The sequence below is a fragment of the Eriocheir sinensis genome, chromosome 4 (assembly GCF_024679095.1).
Source record: "Eriocheir sinensis breed Jianghai 21 chromosome 4, ASM2467909v1, whole genome shotgun sequence".
Taxonomy (NCBI): domain Eukaryota; kingdom Metazoa; phylum Arthropoda; class Malacostraca; order Decapoda; family Varunidae; genus Eriocheir; species Eriocheir sinensis.
This window is the reverse complement of record NC_066512.1, coordinates 8,109,151-8,135,201: the sequence shown is the minus strand read 5'-3', so window position 1 is coordinate 8,135,201 and position 26,051 is coordinate 8,109,151.

Below are 26,051 nucleotides of genomic sequence, written 5' to 3'. Positions count from 1 at the left end.
ACATCCCATGGCGCCTCTGGTACTGGGTATTGCAACATAGGTGCTGGCCCTTTCACGGACCCCTTGTGGTTAGCACAAACGACACAATGTGCGACATATTTTTCTACATCAACCCGTAATGTGGGCCAGTAGTATTTTTGTCTGGTGATAGATAGTGTCTTGTCCCTTCCAGGGTGACCCTCAATGGGTGTGTCATGGACCAGCTTAAGCGTCACGGGTACGTATTTGTCTAGGATGACCAGCTGTTCTACAGGTACCGGTTTGGTTGGCCATGACCTGCAAAGGAGGTTGTCCTCTGATAGGAATAATTGTGAAAAGGGAACTGGCAATTCTGGAAGCTTTGTTTCGTCTCCCGACTCCAGGGCGTAAATTAACCTCTTCCACACTGGGTGGTCTCGCTGAGCAGTGTGTAGCTCAGGTGAAGTGAAGTTGTGGATGACCTCTAGGGTGGTAATCGCGCCTATTGGAATATTTCGAGATAAGGCATCTGCGACCACATTTGTTTTCCCGGTGATATGTTTTATCTCCGGATTGTATGTTTGGATCGTTAAGAACCATCTTTCCAGATGACCGTGTAGGTTTTTTCCCTAGAAAAGATCAGTGATGGCCGCGTGGTCCGTATACACCACAATTTTGTATCCCATCATTATGTCTCGAAAATGCTTCAGAGCCCACACAATGGCAAGAGCCTCTGGGTGGGTAACAGAATAGTTCTTTTCCGGAGCTGATAGTACTCGACTGGCGAACGCTATTACATGCTTTTTGCCGGACTTAGCTGTTTGCATAAGAGCGGCTCCTAGTCCACTAGCCGAAGCGTCGGTACAAAGCTGAAAGGGGTCCTTGAAATCTGAAAAGACAAGGACCGGAGCCTGTGTAAGCGCTTTCTTTAAATCCTCAAAACTCGTTTGTTGAGCTGGTAGCCACTGTAATGGTACGTCTTTCTTTAATAGATGGGTTAGGGGACTCGCGCGTGCTGCGAAGTCCTTTATGAAAGGCCTGTAATAACCTGCGACACCCAAGAAAGACCGTACCTTGTCTGTAGACGTTGGGTGAGGGAACTCGGCAATGGCCTTTACTTTGTCGTCCACTGTGTGGATGCCGAATTCGTCCACGACATGCCCCAAGAACTTGATCCGATTCTTTAAGAACTCACATTTGGTGAGTCTGAGCTTTAATCCGACCTCTTGAAGTCTGTGTAGGACTGCTTTTAGTGTTGCCATGTGTGCATGCACGTCTTTACTTGCTATGATGATGTCGTCGAAATACACATAGACAGAGTTGCCCAGCAAGTCTCCAAAAATACTGTTCATTGTCCTTTGGAAGGTCAAGGGAGCTCCTTTGAGCCCGAACGGCATCCTCGTCCACTCATAGTGGCCATGAGGCGTGCTGAAAGCCGTTATTTCACGGGACTCGGGGGCCATGGGCAGTTGCAGTAGCCACTGACCAGATCAAGACTCGTAAAAACTTTATTTCCTCTACCGAGACACATCAGAAGATCGCTAAGAACGGGAAGCGGAAAATGATCATCCACGGTCGCGATGTTCACACGCCGGAAATCAATCACAGGACGATAACAACCGTCTTTCCTTGGAACCAGAAACAAGGGTGAATTCCACGGGGAGTTCGATTCTTTGATGACACCTTGTTCTAACATATCAGATATAAGTTGCTCCACTACTTCCCTCTGACTGTGGGGGAGCTTGTATGCATTGATATATACAGGATTGGTATTGGGTTTTAACTTAATGTGGTGTTCAGCACACTGCGTAACTCCAGGCGGCTCGCCTGGTAGAGGAAGTGACGCCCTATAATGTTCCAGCAGCTGGACTAAGGTTGGCTTAAATTCGGAATAGTGTGCAACTTTTAGGAATGCCTCTAAATTAGCTGTGTCTTGTTTGTGAGAATCCTGACACGCCGAGGTTATGCCTGAGACTTGGGCTGAAGGGTATTCAGCTGGTTCCAGGGCTACATTTTTCCCCGGAGGGCTTGGAGTGAGCTGGGAGTGGCTTGTAGTGCTTGTAGCAGTGCTGGCTTGTAGCAGGTGGGGCGGCTTGTAGATTGTGGCCCTCGCCGTTGGCTGCGTAGGCCTGTTGTAGTCCTGTAGTCGGCTTGTGACTCCTACCTTCCTTCTACGCCTGTCCCCGGAGTTGATGGTAAGTTCCCGTGGCTTGGAGGTCGTGCAGGAGAACGAGGTAGCAAAGGGCTCTGGCGCGATGGGACACCGGCTGCCGCCAATTAATGTAACGGTATACCGGGGGGCGTTTAAAGGCGTTGATCAAGACTCAGCTTCCTTAAGGCGAATATATTCTTAAGCCTATATGTAGAGGAGCGTCTGAGCGAGAGAGACTGCAAGTGTGTGTCAGTCGGACTCTCGTGAAGGAGTGACGAGTTACAGATTGGAAAATAATGAAGTTACAATTGGTCACGTATATCAAGGTGACCTCCAAGCTTGATGAAATGCTTTGTATACAAACTGAGACGGTAAACACTGACGGACGACATTCCTATAAGGTGACGTGATGTATCTGTCGTGGTTTTTTTCCATTGACAATTGTATGCCTAATTCGTGGTGATATTAAATAATAATAATAATAATAATAATAATAATAATAATACTAATAATAATAATAATAATAATAATAATAATAATAATAATAATAATACATTGATATCCTACTATAACAAGAAAACGTTACCACATGATTGTAAGCGTCTCGCACCCACCCCTCTGTCTCCTCGTGTGTCCACATCTGCCAGAAGCGGAGTTCGCGCGAGGCGTCCTCACCTTCGTCACCTTGCCCTTGTCTCTCGTCACCAGCACCCTCCTCCACCTGATCATCTCCACCGCCTTCATTGGCCTGTCCGCCCAGCACCACTTGTGGTTGCTCACCATTTTCCACATTCTGCCGTTGAGGGTTTGGGTTTCGACAGTCTCCACCTCTTTTACAGTTCAATCAGGGTTGGCCTCGTCTGTGTGTGTGTGTTTGTGAGTGTGTGTGTGTGTGTGTGTGTGTGTGTGTGTGTGTGTGTGTGTGTGTGTCTTTATGTCTTCGTGTGTGTGTGTGTGTGTGTGTGTGTGTGTGTGTGTGTGTATGTGTGTACTGAAAGATACACCTTATTTGATTCAGGTTATAGCCAACACACTAGTGTCATAACTTAGTGACTTGTAAGTAGTACTTTGAAGTATTATTAAAATTTCCTTTGCGTGTTGTTTTTCTCCTTGCTTTCTTTCTTTCAGGGAAGTCGAAAGTTGTAAGTGAAGGGTTACCTGTGTATGACCGATAACGTTTCCATTCCCTCTTTCGTGATCTCGTTTTTAGACACCGCCTAACGAGACTGGTTCACGGAGGGCAAAGTATTCACGTTTCTTTTTTACCTGCATTCACAAGGACCTGAGTCCTCCTCTGCAGCTATGTATATGCATGCAGCAATCAGAACTGACTATATTTTAAATTATTCGCATGTGCACTTCTTTACCTTTTACTGTGCCACCCAGTACATGCAGACAAACTAAGGAAAAACACATTTTCTGGTTCATATGTTTGTTTAAATTGCTCAGGAAGCAATATCTCCTATGAAATCTTGTTGATTGAATATTCTTAACTTTATATATACGTATATATATATATATATATATATATATATATATATATATATATATATATATATATATATATATATATATATATATATATATATATATATATATATACTTCTTCCAGAGGTACATTTAATTATATATATATATATATATATATATATATATATATATATAGAGAGAGAGAGAGAGAGAGAGAGATAAATCATTATTATTTTTTTTTATTATTAATTCCATTATCAATATCGTCATAGTTTGTTTTATCGTTATCAATTATGTAATCATTCATAATAATAATGATAATAATAAAATGATTATTACATATTGTTATTACTATTATCATTATTGATATAATTATTTTATTATTATTATTATTATTATTATTATTATTATTATTATTATTAGTAGTAGTAGTAGTAGTAGTAGTAGTAGTAGTAGTAGTAGTAGTAGTAGTAGTAGTAGTAGTAATATTATTATTTTATTATTATTATTATTATTATTATTATTATTATTATTATTATTATTATTATTATTATTATTATTATTATTATTATTATTATTATTATTACTATTATTATTATTATTATTTTATATGCTATTATTATTGTTACTTTTACATCCCTTCTTCATCCCTTTATTTAGTTTATAAACCTTTTCTGATGTATCCCTCCTCTTTTTTCCTATCCCCCTTTTACCTCTCCTCACTGTCCTCTTTTCTTCTCTATTCTTTTCTCTCCTTTCTCCACCCCTCTCCGTCCATTTCTTTTCCCCTCTTATTCTCTTCTACTTCTTTGTCTTTATATATTTTTTCTCCCTGCCTCTCTTTTTTTTTTTACTGTTTTCTTCTTTCCCTTACTCTTGTTCTCCTTTGATTTCTTCTTAACATTTCTCCTCTCCTCCTCTCCTCCGTTCTTCTCTCCTCTTTTCTCTTCTCTCATCTCTTCACTTCTCCTCGTTTCTTGTCTTCTCTCTTTTTGTTTTTCTCTCCTTTCTTCTCTGACCTTTATCTTATTTCCTTCTTCATTCTCTTCAATCCCCTCCTTTTCTATATTTTCTTTCTCTCTTAAGATTTTTTTTTCAGCAGCCAAGTAATATCACACATTTTACATATTATTTCAGTGAATTTCGCCTAACTATTGGGCTGTTATTTTTTTCATCAATCCCAGTTTGAAAGTTGTGTTCTCGTTTTTCCCACATGTATTTTTTCACAGAGGAGAGCATGGACTAGAGAGTAACTTTTTAATTTGTTTTGAGAAGTCTCCACCTGTGTGAGCCACATATATGATTAACGTCCATTTCGGTAACTGTTAATTTTTTCTACGGCAGGATAACGAAAGCAATGCTCTCGTTGGGTCGTTTTATGGTTTAGCTTGTTTATTTTTTACGGTCACCGTAAGTCATTCTTTTCTCATAATCCCTTAATATGTATTGTTTCGTGTCTTCTGCTATTTGATAACTGTGTTGAAAGATGACAAAAAGTCCAAGTATCTGTGAGTGGAAAGTTTTATAATTATTATTTCCATAGTGTTTTCTTTCCCATTATCTTATATCCTGCTTTCTTTTATATTTTTCAAGGTTTTGCGTCATTGCTTCTAAGCGGTGAAGTATGAGTGAGGCAGTAAGTAGTAGTGTCTCCTTACCTAGTTCCTGTTTGTCATTGTCTTTTTTTCCTCTGTTTGATTTATGAAGGTAAAAAAAGTTCAGTGTGTACATGCAGTTAAGTGATTAACTTTTTTTTATTTTCATTTACGAGTTTCTCATTACCCGCTACCTTTTTTTCTCCTGTTTTTTTCCCCCTTTTTTCACATGTTTGACTCGTACAGTCGGGGAAGTAAGGAACCAGGAAAACGTTCGAGCGCGGTGAAGTGAGTTCTAGGTTGGCCCACCTTTACTCTTTACAAGATTAATTATTTCTCGTTACCTCATTTTTTCCTTATTCATCTTCCTTCATATGTTAAAGTAGTCAGGTTAGAAGAGAGTTAGACGTTTAATGTGTTGTATGTTGCTCTGCCTTTCCTGCCTTTAGATCCGCTTGGCATAAAGACGGACTACGGTCGGTGTTTTCGTTCTCGTTTCCTCATTTTTCTTCCCTGTAGGTAGGTAGGAAGACACCTACCGAACGGGCGCAAGCCACTCCCGGTGAGGTATATATGGGAGGTGAGAAGGGAGCTGAAGCCCTCCAAAGACCCTTCCCATGTCCTCACTAACCGTTTCCCTATTGTCTCACCAACACCGGACAGTAGTTCAGCATGCTCTCTAAAGACAGCTCCTCTCTTTATCCACACCACACTACATTCACACAACATATACACCTTTTCCCAAAATTAAAATTTCAAAATGGCGCACCTACATCAAGCCTCGGAGTCCCCGCCTGGGGGGGGGACCACAAATTCCCCCAGGGAGGACTCCCCTTCTGGCTGCCGACCCGAGAGGTGTCTTGATAACTCTTCGAACCTCTTTCTTCTCAATTTCTGCAACATTCGCGGTCTTCGCTCTAATTTTCATTCTGTGGAACATCATCTCTCCTCCTCTAAACCTCATCTTCTCTTCCTTACCGAAACACAGGTTTCTGAGGCTACTGACAGCAATCTCTACTCTGTTCCCTCCTACTATCTCTATCCTAAATTTCAATCCAAAGCTGGATGTTGCGCTTACGTGCGCAACGACATCACTTGCTCTCGTGCCCACGACCTTGACTCTTCTGAATTTTCCACCATCTGGCTAAGACTTCATTGTCATTCTATTACTAAATACATCTGTGCTGTTTATCTCTCACCTAACTCTACCAACTATGTAAAATTCTTTGACTATTTGAATTCTAAAGTGGAGCACATCTTGACCCACTCTCCCTTCGCTGAAATCTCCATCCTAGGAGATTTCAATGTTCACCACCAGCTTTGGCTTTCATCCTCTTTCACTGACCATCCTGGTGAACAAGCCTACAACTTTACTATCCTCAACGACCTAGAGCAGTTGGTCCAGCACCCTACACGTATTCCCGACCGTCTTGGAGACCGGCCCAACATTCTAGACCTCTTCCTTACCTCAAACCCTTATGCTTATTCTGTCAAACTTTTCTCTCCGTTGGGCTCCTCCGATCACAATCTTATTTCTGCATCCTGTCCTATCGCTCCTGTACACCCTCTGGACCCACCGAAGAGGCAAGGGGCGTTCTACTGGTGATCTCCTAGCCTTCTTAACTGACTCTTGGTCATCCTCTCTTAGCCGTTTCGGTGAAACTTTTGCTATTGCGCTGGACATATCAAAAGCTTTTGATAGGGTCTGGCACAAATCTTTGCTTTCCAAACTACCCTCCTACGGTTTCTATCCTTCTCTCTGTACCTTTATCTCCAGTTTCCTTTCTGACCGTTCTATTTCTGCCGTGGTAGACGGTCACTTTTCTTCCCCTAAATCTATTAACAGTGGTGTCCCACAGGGTTCTGTCCTATCTCCCACTCTTTTTCTGTTGTTCATTGATGATCTTCTTTCCAAAACGAACTGTCCTATCCATTCCTACGCCGATGATTCCACTCTGCATTACTCAACTTCTTTTAATAGAAGACCCACCCTACAGGAACTTAACGACTCAAGGCTGGAAGCTGCGGAACGCTTAGCCTCAGACCTTACTATTATTTCCGATTGGGGCAAGAAGAACCTGGTGTCCTTCAACGCCTCAAAAACACAGTTTCTCCACCTATCCACTCGACACAATCTTCCAAACAACTATCCCCTATTCTTTGACAACATCCAGCTATCACCTTCCTCAACACTAAACATCCTCGGTCTATCCTTAACTCAAAATCTCAACTGGAAACTTCATATCTCATCTCTTACTAAATCAGCTTCCTCGAGGCTGGGCGTTCTGTTCCGTCTCCGCCAGATCTTCTCCCCTGCACAGTTGCTGTCCATATATAGGGGCCTTGTCCGCCCTCGTATGGAGTATGCATCTCATGTGTGGGGGGGCTCCACTCACACAGCTCTTCTGGACAGAGTGGAGGCTAAGGCTCTTCGTCTCATCAGCTCTCCTTCTCATACTGATAGTCTTCTACCTCTTAAATCCCGCCGCAATGTTGCCTCTCTTTCTATCTTCTATCGATATTTCCACGCTGACTGCTCTTCTGAACTTGCTAACTGCATGCCTCCCCCCCTCCCGCGGCCCCGCTGCACTCGACTTTCTACTCATGCTCATCCCTATACTGTCCAAACCCCTTATGTAAGAGTTAACCAGCATCTTCACTCTTTCATCCCTCACGCTGGTAAACTCTGGAACAATCTTCCTTCATCTGTATTTCCTCCTGCCTACGACTTGAACTCTTTCAAGAGGAGGGTATCAGGACATCTCTCCTCCCGAAATTGACCTTGCTTTCGGCCACCTCTTTTGTCTCTTTTTTAGGAGCAGCGAGTAGCGGGCTTTTTTTTTATTATTGTTTTTTTTTGTGTGTGTGCCCTTGAGCTGCCTCCTTTGTTGTGAAAAAAAAAATTATAGTGGCAAAGACAACGAGTATAGAGGAGGAGGAAGAGGAGGAGGAGTAGGCGGTGGCTAAGTGGTTAGCGTGCGAGCACAGCGTCTAGGGAGACCCGGGTTCACGTCCCCCCTCCCCTCCGCCACCTCAAACTGGGTTCTTTCAGGCACCGCTGAGTGGTAAGACTACTCACATGCTGCCCTGAAGACCACCTAACAACCCGTTCTCTAGATTCTCTCTCAAAAGAAGGATCAAACATGAGCTGCGGGGTGGAGCTTGAGCCAAGCAAGATGGCGCCACAATAAACATTTGACTGCGCCACAATGGGCTTGGACACACCATCAAGACCCACCAAGAAAACTTTCCGGCACCATAGGCGGAACGTAAGAAAATAAAAATAAAATATAAATAAGAAGCAGCAAATGACGGAGAGTGAGGCAGAACTGGGTAAATAAAACAAATGATGCGTAAGACAGAACAAACAAATGGCCGTCAGAGTGATTAAGGGATATTAAACGAATATAGGAAAGGAAAGCGTTCTCAGAAGAAAAGAGGAAGGAAAGAGGAAGTGGGAGGGTGAAAGGGGAAAGATAATGGTCCCAAGAGAAGGAGAGAAGCAGTGGGGGCTGGAAGAATGATGAATGGTGGAAGTGGAGTAAAGCCACCTCAAGGTTAGAATATTGGAGGAAGGAAAATAAATCTGCCCAGAGGGAAAAGAGAAAGAGGAGGAGGAGAAGGAAGGGGGAGAGGAAAGGGAAGGGAGAGAGAACGGCAAAGGATGGATGTCATGATTTCATTGTTCAAGGAGTGGCCCATGGAAAAATACCGCGGAAGTGACCGCCATTTTGATTGAGAGAGCGGGAATTCAGTCCCTCACCAAGGCGGGAAATCCAGGCAGGCGGGAGCAGCGAGCTTTTCAAATCATGTTCGTTATTACTGCCAAGGCTGAGCTATGTGTGGGATGCATGACCCACTAATACCTAGTGCATGCGTTAGGTTATTAATAAATAACAATTCATAGCCGTAGCGCGTTTAGTGTGTTACACAGAAAACGAGATGTCAGTATGGCGAGAGCTGGCATCTTGACCGCGGCCGGGGAGCGGAGCATTGTGGGTCCCGTCGCCATCTTCCCTCATCTCCCACCCAGACTCCAACACGACAAGACGTCCCTCACCAGCCTTCCATGCCACGTGTCTATCGTGGTGGTTTTCCTGCTTTGTAGTATCCACAAGTCCAGAGTGACTGTGTGCTGCTAGCAAGGGGAGCCCTTGGGAGGTAAAGAGGGCACGGCATGTTGCAGAGAGGATTGAAGATGGACTCCAGGGCTCCAGACTCACGAGGTAGATCAGGTGTGGCTCCCTCTTCGCCTACCTACAGCTAAGTACATATTTTGCATAGGATGTTTTGAGATAGCTAGCTAGGTTGCTGTGTGCCTGGGATTAATTAATTATTCTTAATTTCCAGCGAGTTTCTTTGTTGCTTAAATAAACTTAAGAGCTGGTTTTATCTGGCCTTTGCTTACCCGCTGAGGGATGTGACTGGTCAGATATTTAAATAATAATAAGGACTAGAGGGGCTGTGGATCTGAAACTCAATTTTCAGATATTTTATTTTATATTTTTTTATTGCTGAGAATTAACGGGATTTTCGGAAGTCTAGACCTTTCAAGAACCCCACAAAAAATGGCGTCCGATCAGTAAACTGACCTCAGACTCCATAGGAAAGTATTGGCTGTTAGGCTCGAAGTATTTATCTCGCAAGATGTCTATATCACAGTGGAAAATGGAAGCGGAAGAGTTAGGGTACAATGCTAAGGAAGCCAGAGAGTACATACTCAAAGAGCAAGAGAAAGCGAGAGAAAGAGAAAAGGATCAATACCATCTAGAATTACGGAAACTAGAAGCTGAGAGAGAGCGAGAAAAGGAGGCCCATGCAATAAAAATGGCCGAGCTAGCGGTAAATAATGGGAATGGTAGAAACTCTCAGAATAATAAAGTAGTTTCGCCAAAGCTAAAGCTTAATCATTTCAAAGATGGTGACAAGATAGAAATATTCATAGCGCGTTTTGAGGAAGTCGCTAACTTAATGCAATATGATGAGGTCACCAAGCGTGTGCAATTCATGAGTCTTTTTGAAGGTAAAGCTTTGGAGGTAATTCATAGATTGGATGATAACTCTCGTGAGTATAAAGATATGAAGGAGGCATTATTGGCAGCTTATGGAATGTCTGTTGATGATTTAAAGTATCAGTTCTCCTCTGCCTCCATAAATGACGATGAGACAGCAATTCAATTTGCTGCTCGGCTCAAGGGGTACTTACATCAATGGCTCAAGAAAGACGGTGCTGAGGAGACAGTTGAAGGTGTGAAGGACCTAATATTGCGTGCGCAGTACGTAAAATCCTCCCCAGATGAATTAGTCACGAGGCTCAAAATAGATAAGGTGAGAAAATTGGAAGTTATGAAGGAAATGGCTAATTCCTATTTTGAGGCCTGCGGTAGGACGAAAAGGCCTGTAGTTAACAGCAATAACATGCCAAGTGAAGTCCCTGGAAAGATTGGTTCAGGCGTCGCCACCCCCCATGGTGCGATCAGCCGCCCGTGGCCTTTAGCCAAAAGTAACCAACATAATGCACCGCTTCCGAAGACTGAAAGTTATGGGTCGCGACCGTATCAGGGTAATAAGTGGCACAAAAATGCTGCAGTAAGACAAGAAAGTGCAACTCAGCATGGTAATTATGGTAGAAAGCAGGGTTCGCCCACACATGTAACTTCCGTGAACGGCCGGTCTCGCGATGAGGCGCAGAATCCATGACTAGTGCCCAGCGCAGCCACTAATCAGTACGATGATCGGTTGAATTTGAGTAAAGGTTGGGTAGGAAACCGAGAGGTTACGGTGATGAGGGATAGTGGTTCTACCATTTGTACACTGCGGCACAGCTTAGCTAGGAGCCGTGAATTCACAGGCAAACGTAGAAAAATATGGCTGTTGAATAGCGCGCCAGTGATAGCTCCTGAAGTCAAGATACAAGTCAAGTCACCCTATTACACAGGCCGGATCATGGCGGTGACACTCGAAACACCGCTCTATGATTTAGTGATTGGCAACATTCCCGGAGCTACTAACGGGGTGAGTAAAAATGCAGTCACTCAAACACCTAACGCGGTGTTGGGTCCAGAGGATTTTGGAGAAGGTGAAAGGGTACAAGGAGAAGGTGAGCCTCAGATTGGTGCAGCAGTAGTGACCCGAGCAGCTGCTAAGCGTAAGAGTAATGTTAGGCCTCTCATGGTTACATCTCTTGGAGATCTAACTAACAGCGAGGACGTCAGGAAGGAGGTGGAGAGAGACAACACCCTGCACAGCGTAGGCAAACGTTTGAAGGAAAACAGTGTCATTCGGCTGAACGACAAACGCGTCAGTTTTATCAAGCAGCGTGGCTTGATATATAGGCAGATTATCACTCCCTCGAGTGAAAGGAAATTGCAGTTAGTTGTGCCTGCGAGATACAGAGGGGCTGTACTCAAGTTAGGTCACAGTACTACTCTATGCGGTCACATGGGAAGAACCAAGACACTCGCTCGCGTACAAGCACATTTTTATTGGCCAGGGATAGGCCAGGAGGTAGCTAGATTTGTGAGGTCGTGCGATGTGTGTCAAAAGACTATACATAGGGGTAGGGTAAGGCCTGCTCCCTTACAGCCACTGCCCATTATTGACTCCCCGTTTGAAAGAGTAGCGGTAGATTTGGTGGGGCCGATCGAGCCTCGAGCCAGCGTTGGCTCCCGGTATATTCTTACGCTTGTAGATTTTGCCACGCGTTGGGCAGAAGCCGTCCCGCTGAAGAATATTGAAACACAAACTGTGGCTGAAGCTCTCATGAATATATTTTGCCGAGTAGGTATACCTAGACAAATACTGAGTGATCGGGGTACTCAGTTCACCTCAATGATGATGGAGGAAGTACTACGTCTGCTAGCGTGCAAAGGGTTACGCACCACGCCCTACCATCCCATGGGGAATGGACTGTGTGAACGTTTTATCGACACACTTAAGAAAATGCTTAAACGCATGGCTGCCGAACAACCCAAAGAATGGCCTAGGTACCTGGCTCCTTTGTTGTTCGCGTACAGAGAAGCCCCACAGAGCTCCACCCGGTTCTCCCCGTTTGAGCTAATGTATGGTAGGTCGGTTAGAGGTCCGCTCCAGTTATTGAGAGAGCTGTGGGATGACAATGTTCAGGACCCGGAGGTCAAGACCACATACCAGTACGTGTTAGATTTAGGTGACAGGCTGAGAGAGACCTGTAACATTGCTAAGGAGGAGTTACTCAAAGCAAAGCAAGTACAGAAAAGTTACTACGACAGGAAGGCAAAGTTGCGTAAGCTCAGTGTAGGAGAACAGTGCCTAGTTTTGCTTCCCACAGCGAGCAACAAGCTGTTAGCTCAGTGGAAAGGACCTTACGAGGTTCAGAAGATTCATGACCTTAATTATATTCTCCTGGTTGACGGACACCCAAAACGGTTCCATATCAACATGTTGAAACAATACTACCGGTCAGAAGCAGCCGCAGGTTGTTTGCAAGAAAGTGAGTATGATGAAGAGAAGGTGATGTATCTAGAGTTAGTTAAAGCTCACTATTCTCAACCCTAGACCCTAGTAAGATTGGTTCAGGCGTCGCCACCCCCCATGGTGCGATCAGCCAAGCTCACTATTCTCAACCTCAGAACGTAGATGTGGGAGCGGCAGTAGCAGATTAAGATGACGAAAGTGTTCAGATTAGGTGGTTTCGAGGATGTTTGGCCGAGAGTTTTGCGGCATACTTAAAATTTAAGTTGCATGGTATGGTGCATAGTGTGATAATATAAGAAAAATTAGGCAGTTAGCCAGGAATTTATACAATAAGTTACATCATTTTTACACCAACCTACAGCTACTCCACATCTTTCCCACCTACACTATGTATACATACATAACACCACTTACATATTGTGAATAAATATGGCGAAGTTCGCCAAGCCCGCTATAAAAGGTACTGGCGCCTCGCTATGGAGTTTTCCCTCTAGTTTGAGTAGTAACGTAAATGTTGAGGTTTCTCACTCACAGGCGAACCGTCATTTACCTGAGCAGAGGTTAACTGACATACACCACAGTATGAGAGGGTGTGTGAAAAGTGTGAGAAAGTACTGTCAGGAACATGCTAATTCTGTAGGTGCAGTTGTAGGGCATGTTACCAGTGTTGGCAGCGTATTCACAGTTAAAAAAAACTTTTCTCTGAAGACAAAAGTTTTCTTAAAGGTGGGGCGAAATGTCATGATTTCAGTGTTCAAGGAGTGGCCCGTGGAAAAATACCGCGGAAGTGACCGCCATTTTGATTGAGAGAGCGGGAATTCAGTCCCTCACCAAGGCGGGAAATCCAGGCAGGCGGGAGCAGCGACCTTTTCAAATCATGTTCGTTATTACTGCCAAGGCTGAGCTATGTGTGGGATGCATGACCCACTAATACCTAGTGCATGCGTTAGGTTATTAATAAATAACAATTCATAGCCGTAGCGCGTTTAGTGTAAGTGTTACACAGAAAACGATATGTCAGTATGGCGAGAGCTGGCATCTTGACCGCGGCCGGGGAGCGGAGCATTGTGGGTCCCGTCGCCATCTTCCCTCATCTCCCACCCAGACTCCAACGCGACAAGACGTCCCTCACCAGCCTTCCATGCCACGTGTCTATCGTGGTGGTTTTCCTGCTTTGTAGTATCCACAATTCCAGAGTGGCTGTGTGCTGCTAGCAAGGGGAGCCCTTGGGAGGTAAGGAGGGCACGGCGTGTTGCAGAGAGGAAGCAGAGAGGATTGAAGAAGGACTCCATGGCTCCAGACTCACGAGGTAGATCAGGTGTGACTCCCTCTTCGCCTATCTACAGCTTAGTACATATTTTGCATAGGATGTATTAAGATAGCTAGCTAGGTTGCTGTGTGCCTGGGATTAATTAATTAATCTTAATTTCCAGCGAGTTTCTTTGTTACTTAAATAAACTTAAGAGCTGGTTTTATCTGGCCTTTGCTTACCCTATGAGAGATGTGACTGGTCAGATATTTAAATAATAATAAGGACTAGAGGGACTGTGAGTCTGAAACTCAATTTTCAGATATTTTATTTTATATTTTTTTTTTATTGCTGAGAATTATCGGGATTTTCGGAAGTCCAAACCTTTCAAGAACCCCACAATGGAAGAGAAGGGAAAAGAAAGAGAGGAAACAGATACGAAGAGAGGAAAAGGAGTGACAGGAAGGATAAAATGTGTGTACTTATCTCTGTATTTGTATATATGTATATATTTTTGTATTAGGTATTCATGTATGTTTTTATTTATTTATTTATTTATTTATTTTTTTTTACGTCTGGCAGGCTTTCTTGAGGGGACTGGTGGTCGGCCCGAGTCCATCTTGGGACAGGCAAGTGTTATAGTGGCGCCACCTATTCTTGGCTCATTTTTTATCTCCCTTGAACAGTTCCTCCAGAGTCCGGGTTGGTAGGTGGTCGTCAGGACAGCATGTGGGTAGTCTTAGGTCACTCGGCGGTGACTGAAGAATCCCAGGTGGTAGCAGAGGATTCAAACATGAATTTATGTATATATGCATGTAAGTATCCACATGTACCCATATATGTCCCGGTATTTCAATGCTTTTACTGAATACACACACACACACACACACACACACACACACACACACACACACACACACACTCACACACAACACACACACACCGTGTGGCTCAATCGGTAGAGCGCTGCGCTGCCAAACAGGCGGCGGTTCGAGCCCCGCTCAGGCCAGATTCTTTCGGTTGACTAGGAGTGGTTACTGTCCCCCCTTGAGCAAGAGGAATGGGGTGTTTGGTGTGAGAGGTCCTGGCAGTACCTAGAGATCGACGATAATGAATACTAGTCTTGCTCTCGTCGTGAGGGTACCTGCTGGCGAAAGCGAGTCCAACTCGTGATCAGGTCGTGGTGAATTACACACACACACACACACACGGAGTTGCTTTTTCACATTCATATTCATACATCCAATGTTCTTTTCATCCGCACTCCCTCGCGCCCGAGGGAGGGAGGGAGCGGGAATTTGAGAGAGAGAGAGAGAGAGAGAGAGAGAGAGAGAGAGAGAGAAATAACATTGCACCAGCCTGACCCCCTTCCTCTCCCTTACTCTCCCACTAGGCCCACACCTGCGTTGTTACTGATTGAATTATTCACTTATGTAGTTATTTAGTAAAGACAAAACAAAAATAAAGTATATGTGATCGTTTCTTTAGCTGGTAATCATAGATAGTAAAAAAAAAAAAATAGTGGTAAAAGTAAAAGTAGAGGTACAGAAGATAGATAAAACAAGCTTGTTATATTATATAAATAGCTTTGAAAAACAATACATTTGATTAACACATATACAGCTGCAGTGACTGCCAGCCGCTGGAAGACAAACATTTTCTTTATCCCTTCCATTCACTTCCCGGTCTAAAAGTTAGGATGAAGCGTAAGAGGACGAGAGACGGAGAGGATAAGTGGCGATGAACGCGACATACATGAATGCGATGAATGCCGCGCTTCAGCGAGGAAGAAGGGTTTATTATCTGATATGACGAGGTGAGGTCAAGTATGTGATGGGAAGATCATTGCATTGTTTTCTTGCTATACAATGAGATGGATTTTGAGTGGTTTTTTTATACAAAAACATGTTACTACTACTACTACTACTACTACTACTATTACTATTACTACTACTATTACTATTACTACTACTATTACTATTACTACTACTACTACTACTACGACTACTACTACTACTACTACTACTACTACTACTACTTCTACTACTATTACTACTACGACTACTACTGCTACTACTACTACTACTACTACAACTACTACTACTTTTTTTATTTCTTTTTACTACATAAAAGATACCTTCACCCATGTTTATTTTCCCGACACATAATCTCTGTTCGCTAATGACTGTGGCATCCAACCATATCACTAATACTACTTATCACTAAATCTATACATAACACCTTATCAAAAGTTGCGTCTAGATTTCCCTTTCCTTCCCTATTCATGTCACTCCCGACCCACCCTAATGTCACTCTCTACCACGGTGGCCTCATCGTCCATATTGGAAATGTTGGTGGCTTTTGGGCCAGAGTGTCTGGTGCCCCTGAGGCATAGGATGGCCGACCTGAGCAGGGAGAACGAGAGGTGACACCTCATCCAGGCGACAACGTGGCTTCACAGCTGATGCTTCTTTTCTGAGATCAGTTCCGCGAGTCGTGCGTAGAAGCATCGGGCCCTGGGACCCATCCCGCCGGATGTGGTGAAGACGAGGGGGGTGAAGCTGCCCTGATCCACATGTTGGACTCTTTCACCGTATGCCCTTGTCTTCTCCTGCTCGTTCGTGTGGTGGGCGGCTTCCAGGGACAGCTCACGGTGACAGGCAGCCATCGCGTCGAATATGCGAATGTCCATGAACGCCCGCTGTCCGCGCAACGAGAATCCGCGGGCACTTACATCAACCCGTGCCTCATGTAAAGTATTGGCCGTCCTGTATCTAAGGCAGTGGCATCTCAAGTAATGGACGGCGGACTCTTGATTTTGCGGCGCCATTGTTATTAAGCCGCGAATTTTGGAAAATCAACCGCTTTGGTGCGAATCGCCTTAACTCCATTATTTCTGGGGCTACAGAAATGTTTTTGGTGTCGAGCGACCGGGCTCAAACACCGACATCGAATACGTTTGCAAAAAACGACTCTGAAAAATAATATATTTTTGAGTTCCCAATCTTGAAACCCAATCATTTTTATGAGAATTTCAAAAATCTCATTCAACAAATACTTTAGCCCTACCGATGTGATTTCCAATATGATGCATGACATTTCCCTACTCCCTGTAGGTTCGTCGCTACAGCTCAAAACGTAACCCCTTTTGAGAGCGATTTTGACGAACTCCAGACACTATGCCGTTTCTATCTAGTGTGGTATTGCCTCTAGAAAGCCGTAATTTGTCATGTAGCCTCTCTTGGCAATTTAGTTTGACCAGCTCGAAGGATGTTTTGACAGCTCGATTCCAAGTTTGTCGTCAAGCCGTCACAAAATAGCCTGTTTTTCGGCCCTTTTGCCGTGATTTGGACACATCCTAGTTTTTTGCTGCTTATAATTTTTTTTATTTATTAAGTGCTTTCCAATTTTATTTATGATTATTAATCTGTATTAACAGAGCTTTCATTTGCCATCAAGCACGCCTTTCTAGCTTCAATAGTTTTTGCTCGAGCTTGACCAGAAAACGCGACGAAAATTCGCCGAATCTGACTCAATTCACGCGCCGCGACGAAAAACCTTCCTGACACCTCAAAAATTAATATATCTGCATAATAATTCATATATATACACTTCAATACGTGGACTATCTTGTATTAAAATCATTTTAAGATATCTATATAAAAAGTTAATATCTTTATATAATCATTTCACTATATAAATCAACCTATATATATATATATATATATATATATATATATATATATATATATATATATATATATATATATATATATATATATATATATTTGGTATCAAAAGAAAGCAAATTAAATGTATTTTATCATAAATGGGAAGAAATAGGGTTGAATACCAAATAAAATAAGAAATAACATGTATAATAAGGCGCTTCAACTATTACAGCTACTATTACTACTACTACTACTACTACTACTACTACTACTACTACTTCTACTACTACTACATCTACTACTACTACTACTACTACTACTACTACTACGGGCCTCCATCTATTAGAGTTGCGTTGTGAGCGGTATATTCTCTCATATCCTTTCACAAAGCAATTCATTGGCCCCACCCCGCCAATGACTGTGGCCGACAACCATCTTTATTTAATATTACAAACCTTACTAAACATATTATTTTTAAGCTAACAGAGCTTGTGGTTGATACGACTATCAACCACCGTCGCCTCAAAGTCCAGGTCGGCAATGCGGGTGGTTTTGGGTGCAGGTGACCTGGTTCCTCTGAGGCAGACCAAGGCTGACCTCAGGAGGGAGAAAGACAGCCTGCATCTCATCCAGGCGACCACACTGCTTCTTGGCTGCTGTTTCTTATCCGCCACTGTTTCGGGGAGTCTTGCGTAGAAGCTCTGCGCCCTTGGTCCCATCCCTCCTGACGTCGTGAATACTACCGGGGTGAAGGAGCCCTGGTCCACATTCTGTATTCTTTCTTCATATGCTCTGTTCTTCTCTTGTTCGTTTCTTCTGTGGGCTGCATCAAGGGTCAGGTCTCTGTGGCAATGGGCCATGGGATCAAAGATCCTTATGTCAAAATATGTCCTTTGTCCACGAGTCCAAAACCCTCTGGCGCTAACATCCACTCGTGCTTCGTTCGAAACATTAGCGGTGCGTCTGGCGAGGTGTTCGCCTTGCAGAGGGAGCAGCATGGGTTCCACAGTCACGTCGTGGCAGACTTCTTTCAGCATTTGAGCTGTTACGTCTCTTACTTCATCATGTCTCATGCAGACGAAACCTCCTCTGTTGCATGTCATGGCATGATTTTGATTGAAGGGTGAGTCACAGTTACACATGTTTGGGAGCCCATCCACTGGCCAGCCATACCTGAGGGCAAGGGCATCAGTGAATTATTTTTTGTTTAAGTTGAAGCCTTTTGCCCTGATAGGTAGTGTGGTTAGCCAGTTTGAAGCGCCCAATTCCTGTGCAATATCTGTCCTCCTCCTTGTGTCTTCTGGGAGTTGTCTCATTAGGTCACTCAGGGTATCTCTCTGTTTTTCTTCTCTGTTTATGGAGATTTCATTCCTTAGTGACCTAATATCTTGGGGGTTGTCTTCTCCCCTTTCATTTTGATTGGTAATATATCCGGTCAAGGAGGCTGTGATTCGGATTGAGTTCCCGAATTCAGACTCAGCCAGATTTTGCGGGTTGGTGATGCCGAGCCCACCCATTCTTGGCGGCAACTCCAGCAACCTTCTCTCCTGGTCACTGGGACATCTCCCATTTGCTATCGCCGGTATGAAGGTGTTTCTGATAGCATCTTCCAGAGGTTTTAGTAACGGAGCAACATCAGGAACTGTCCTCATGAGGTAGTTCCATTTATGCTTGACACCGTACGTAAATGCTGCGTAGGCTGCCTGCGGTTCTGTTTTGGCGATCTCGCTCAGCCTCTGCAGTTCGGACTCCCAGCGCTTTACAGCTGTTTTCACATATTCGGTTCTGTATTCAGCTGTTTCAATGACTGCCCCGAGGTGTCTTTCGCCAGTCACTGACAGTTCCACGTTACTGCCCTGGAATGCTGTTTTGGCCCGATCGTATGCCTCTGGTTTTACGATCACCACAGACTTCGTGGCGTTGGGACGGTACCCTATTTTAGGGCCGTGTTCATTGACGAGGTCCCACCATTTCCTGAGGTATACAGACTTTCCTACCCCGGTGAGGTCATCCGCATACGCCACCTGTTTGACGTTGGTGTTTTCATGGCGGATGATGTCCTGCAGCTTCATCATTCCCAGGGCAAACATTTCCATGGCCACTGGGTCCCCCTGGGTGGTGCCCTCTGAGGATTGTATGGCCACCGGGTCTCCAAGTCGTTGGTCAGTATGACTGCTGATGAACAGTCTGGCAGGTTCCTTGTATGTATTTTCAATATATTGGGCGAATATAGGGCACTTGATTTTGATGTTGTGCAGTGCTGTTTCCCTATTGATGTTGTTGAACGCATTTGCAGCGTCCACCATCAGCACCGCTTCGCATTCTGGGTCTTCGAACATTTTCCTGACGGCGTGAATGGCAGCTTCACACCCAGCCTGCTGACCCGCACACACTTGGAGGTTTCCCACCGCCTTCCTCACGTCGTCCTTCACCACCTCCATGACAGCCTTGCCTATGATCCTCCTGAGCACCTCCCCCATCCCGATGGGGCGACAGCCTGGTTTTTTATCCAGCGGGATGAGCCGGCAGGCCATCAAAGGCTCGAGGTGTTGGCAATTCTCTAACGCCAATTTTCTTGCTAGGGCGGCTATTGCGTCGCGAAGATCCACAGATGGATTACCAAAGATGTTCTTACTGAGGAGGTGTTTCCACCCCTTAGCATCCAAGCCTGATGGTCCAGCCGCTCCCTGCGTGTGAAGGGCGTGCTTCCAGATCACGTCACCGCTGATATGGTCGAAGACAACTCGATGCGGTGAGGTGTAGTCCCCAAGGAACTTCATTTCTGGGTGTGCAGGTCTAGCATCTGGATGCTTGTCCTTAAGGATCTGGCGTGTCTCTTCCGTCATGGGAAGGACTCCCGCTGCCTCATCTTCTGTTGACAGTGATCTAGTTGCCATGGCCACTTTGCCTTGTCTCATCTTGTCAGCAAAGTTTCTAGCCCTATCGTTACTGTCATTCTTGCGAATGTTACGTTTGCCTAGTCTCTCCTGCAGTGTTTAAGCCTCGTCAAGTAGCTTTCGGACGTCCCCTTTCCTTCACAGCTCCATTCTTCTTTGTACCGCCTTCACGTCCCCAGATTGTTTCGACTTTTTGTGAGTCCGTTGGCATATGAGGTGCGGTAGTATGGCCAGAATCTTTAAAGGGTAAGGGGCGATTTGCGTGGAGTTGTTGTACGCTCTAATGAGGTAGGTTTACTCCTCTATCAAGGTTTTGGTGGCGTTACATCTCGGGGCCTCAAATACGTTATTGGCAGAAAACGTTACCACATGATTGTAAGCGTCTCGCACCCACTCCTCTGTCTCCTCGAGTGTCCACCTCTGCCAGAAGCGGAGCTCGCGCGAGACGTCCTCACCCTGGTCACCCTGCCCTTGTCTCTCGCCACCTGCACCCCCCTCCACCTGATCATCTCCAGCGCCTTCATTGGCCTGTCCACCCAGAACCACTTGTGGTTGCTCACCATTTTCCACATCCTGCCGTTGATGGTTTGGGTTTCGACAATCTCCACCTCTCTTACAGTTCACACAGGGTTGGCCTCGTCTTACGCATGAGCACTGAACACAGTTTTGATTTCGAGACGAACAAATGCAACATTGAGGGGGCTCCATTTCGGTGCCATTATGCATGCTAGTGTATCTTAGTTGCTATTTTATGGTGATGAATAGAGCAATAGTAGTAGACCCCACTTTGACTCTTGTCTTCCCCCATATACATACACACAGACATACACTTACATATGCTTACTCTGCCTTTACGGTAATACTAGAATGATTGTTTATTTTTTCACTACCATTGCTCCTCGCCAACACTTTACAATCTTACTAATGCATCTGACCCTACACATTTGAGTTGAGTAGTAGTAGTAATAGTGATATCATTATCAGCAATTCGCCGAGTCAGATACTCTGTGTTTTATGGCCCTCAGGCGGGAGTGGGAAGTTACTGGGCAGCGGGGCGGGGTTAGCAGGGACACGGGAAGTGAGGGGATGTGCGTGGGTAGCGTTAGGGGGGTAGGGGGGGGGGGGTAGGGGCTGTTTACTGTTTGCCCTCGGTCTTGAAAACTGACCCACCTCCGCCCATCCCAACATGCCTGCCAGAACTCACCACTCCCCTATAAATCACTGACATTTAATCTATTTGACATACTGAGAAAATATACTACTACTACAACTACTACTACTACTGTTGTTGCTGCTGCTTAAGTACAAACAAACAACACACACACACACACACACACACACACACACACACACACACACGTGTACGCACACGTTTCTAAATTTAGAATGACAAAAAAAAATTAAAATCAAAATAATCATGTTAATCTATTCATACCTTCACTAATTTGACACATTAAAAAAATGGAACATAAAATCATACAACCAGAACGCTTGTCGTTCTATTGATTTATCATTCAGTGATATGCGTAATTAAATACCAATACTGTTATTATTGTTGCTAATAAAAGCCTCTCGGTGAGAGTGTTAGTGATCACATTAAATGTGTATTTCGATGAGATGACTAAGCATCGTAACGAAGTCATGCGCTCAAAGCCAGTAGCATTTAAATTACGAAATGTTGCAGAAAATGGCTCTGATTCATAGCTATAACACACACACACACACACACACACACACACACACACACACACACACACACACACACACACACACACCTCACACACACATCTCTCACACACACACACACACACACACACACACCTCACACACAATTACAAATCGATTCCCGGGCGGAGTGGACAAAATTGGGCGGCTTTTCCGATATCCTACACCCCACCCAGCAGTGAATGGGTACCAGGTATTAATCGGGGGTCGTGTCCCGTATCCTTTGATCTGTTCCCTTCTCCTATAATTCCTTCCCCTTCTGTCTCTCTCCGGCATATGACCACAGATGTTGCGCCGACTAAACGAAACTTTCCAACACTTTACACACACACACACACACACACACACACACACACACACACACACACACACACACACACACACACACACATATTGCCCTTTACCTGGCTACAAAGCATCTAATCAGTCTACTAATTTCACGGCAATTTCGTAGGATGCCTCGCAGCTGGGAGGAGAAAATAACCAAGCTACTTCGGTACACAATTACGATAAGGAATATTCAATAAAAGTATAGGGCACAAGAGAGCAAAGAGGGACTGAAAATAGAAGTAAACGATTTCATCTAATTACATAAGAATGGAGTCTCTCTCTCTCTCTCTCTCTCTCTCTCTCTCTCTCTCTCTCTCTCTCTCTCTCTCTCTCTCTCTCTCTCTCTCTCTCTCTCTCTATCTATATATATATATATATATATATATCTATATCTATATATATATATATATATAAATATCTATATATATATATATATAAAGTACCTGCTAACATTTAATGGACATTTTGGTGCTAATCACGAAAAACTTAGTGTTTCTTTTCAAAATTGAAAAAATGTCCCCCACACTGAGAATTTTGTTTTATTTCTCAATAGCGGTTTTGGTATATTACATTGCACAATCTACACATTGTTCCATGGTGACAACAAACCTTACATCTAAATACATGTCTTTTTTTGCATTTTTTCGTTCAACTCTTCCATCACCTTCACAGCCCTCCCGGCGATCATGTTCGAGCGAGGTATATCAAGCACTGATGGTGCTCTGCTCCAATGTGTTTTCAAGCTTTTCAGGGCACTGGCACATCCCTCATTGGTTATGCCGAGGAGGAGGTCGTCATAGATTGTCTCCTTGAATTTTTTTATCAGAGAACCAGGCTTGTTGCCACTCTGTGGCGATGAAGCATGCTGGAACTTCCAAAATACTGCGCCACGATAATAGCAAAAAGTATGTATGAGGGTATAAATAGCCCTCGAGTTCCATCCGGCACTGTGTATGCGAAGGCATCTTCCTCCACTTGATAACCGGGAATGCAGCGTGCTTTTTGTAATGCTGAAATGCCTTGCAGAGTTCATACAAGAACTTGAAGTCCTTCCTCCAGCCGGGGTTCTCGTCCACATCCATTACTGTCTCTGCCGTGTACTCAGGTTGTAGTTCTTTGTAGTTTTCCAACAGTTCGTCGATGAACTTGTAGTTTAAACTTGGTTTAGTGCTCGTTTTAGAATCATAAAAGTCCAGAACGTGCCTCAATATTCTGTCCAATACATGATGCTGACATCCAATGTATTGAGGTATCTGTAAACCCTTTCTAACCACCGTTCTCTGTATTTTCGCAACAACGCCATTTGATCGTCCAGTGTTTACGGCATATTATCATTTTAATGCTTGACCAGGCATTATATTCTTCAATAATTTTATCCAGTGCATGATATACGTCTTCAGAAGATCCGCTTTTGTACCTTGCAACTCCAAGTCTAATTTTTCTAGCTGCATTTTTGAGGCAGAGCACTTGGTACTCATGTTTTAACAGACGTTTGCCATCAAAGTGAAGACAAAAGTCCTTCTCTTCCTTGAGAAGTGATTTTATTTAATTATTTTTTTCTGCAAGTCTGACGACTCCACGCCATACACCTGATTGTGTGGTTGTAGGAATAGGCACGCCTTCCTCTGCGAGATTTGCACAGATTTTAGATTCTTTGTTGGTGGACAAAGACTGACAACTCACCAATTTTGTGGCCTGGTATGTCGCACATGTTTTTTTTTTTCTCATGCTTGGCTCTGGCTTATCATCACAGCTGCCCTCTGTTGTGCTGCTCTCATTGTCGCTTGAGGTACCGGATTCACTTGCCATATTGGATGTTCTAGCGGTATGCTCATGTGATACTGGACCATGTGTCTGTCTTTTTGAAGGATGTATGGATGATACTTGTGCAGACTTATGAGTGGTATATCCCACCTTTCCACCTGACTCCACTTGTTTGTGATGAAGTTCTTTATCCTCACGACAAAGCCAAGCACCATCAATTTAAATGATGTCATATATGCGCTCCATATCATCCATAATCTCTTTTTTTGGTCTCCGTTGGTTCTTCTCATGCAAGCCTATAAGTTTGGTTAGTCTTGTATTTATAGCTTGCTGACTGAAAGTGGGGAAGCTTAATTTTTCCCACAACTGAGTTATTTCCGTGGCAATCCGTTGGATTATAATATTCTTCAATTTGTCTTCTTCCTGTAAAGTGTGGTATCTTCCCAAAATATGTCGTTTCTGAGGTGGCCTAGTTAAACTTATCAAGCATTCAACACGAGGAAGATCACGCCGCCTTGTATGAATGGATGATGGTAAATTTGAAGCCCATTTTTGCGCATTCTTTTCAACAGTGTCACTAGATTTGAAGTATGACATTTCTAGTGTGAGACTGCAAAACAAGAAGTAAAAATAGTTTTTAAAAGTGCAAGTAACTCTTACGCTGAGTTTATAAATTGTTCAGTTGTCTTGAGCATTCATAACTGTTAGGGGTACTCGCCGGTTTTCAAATAAAAATCTGTCTGTTTGTAGGTATGTGTCTTTGTGTCTCTGTATGTATGTAAAAAAAATGGTAGTAATAAAAAAAGGCGATAAAGAGGAGGAAAAGGGAAGTGGCTGGAGAGGGATTTGATACACACCTAGTCGCAACGCTGGCAAACTCAATGGTGTAAAGCTGAGTGGTTGTCCCTTCCTCCCGTTCCATTTTATCAGATGAAATAACTATTCAACATACAAAAGCAGAGCTAAAAACTGTTATAAATGCATTCATTTCGATGTATGTATATATTTGACCATCGCCTACCGATACCAGGGGTGCTCAGACATACCACAAAACTTTAAAATTACACCAAATCAGGCATATTTAGAAGGTGTATGTGGCTTTCATATGTCAATTGGTGATAGAAGGATGTTGGATGGAGAGTTGGAGACTTTAATAGCAAGAACAGAAAATGGCCCATAACTCGATTTACACTTCATATTCAATGCCGACCATTCACCTTAATGTGGTGAGAATTCACCAAATATATTAGTCCAGTGGCTGAGGGGGGTCCTGTGTGCACTTGTAGGTCCCCTAAGTTACTCAAAAGTTTGATGTAAGAGACCACTTCAGGAGTATAAAAAAACTTGGGTAGACATGCTGGATCATGGTAGCAACTTGTGAAATCATTACGTATTGTATATATACCCCTAATACAGCTGCCGAGGGCAAAATAATAGACCATTATATGACAAATAACACATGTACAAAGATGATCTATAGTGTCTATACATAGGTTTTTGGGCATGGAGAATATGGTATTTCATGTTTAAATAGTCTAAGTGCAGCAGCCATCTTCGATTTTCAAAATGTCTGCAAAAATGTGAAAAACCATCGTATGCCACAGCATAAAAATAGGTGCCGTCAACTTGGCAGGGCTTTTGAGTAACTTATGTGACCTACAAGTGCACACAGGACCTCTCTCAGTGTTTGCTTACACTACGCATCTGTTAATGAATTAATTGAAACTGAGCGATTATGTATATTATTGTATTCATAACAATACAGATTTTAAATTTTGAAATTTT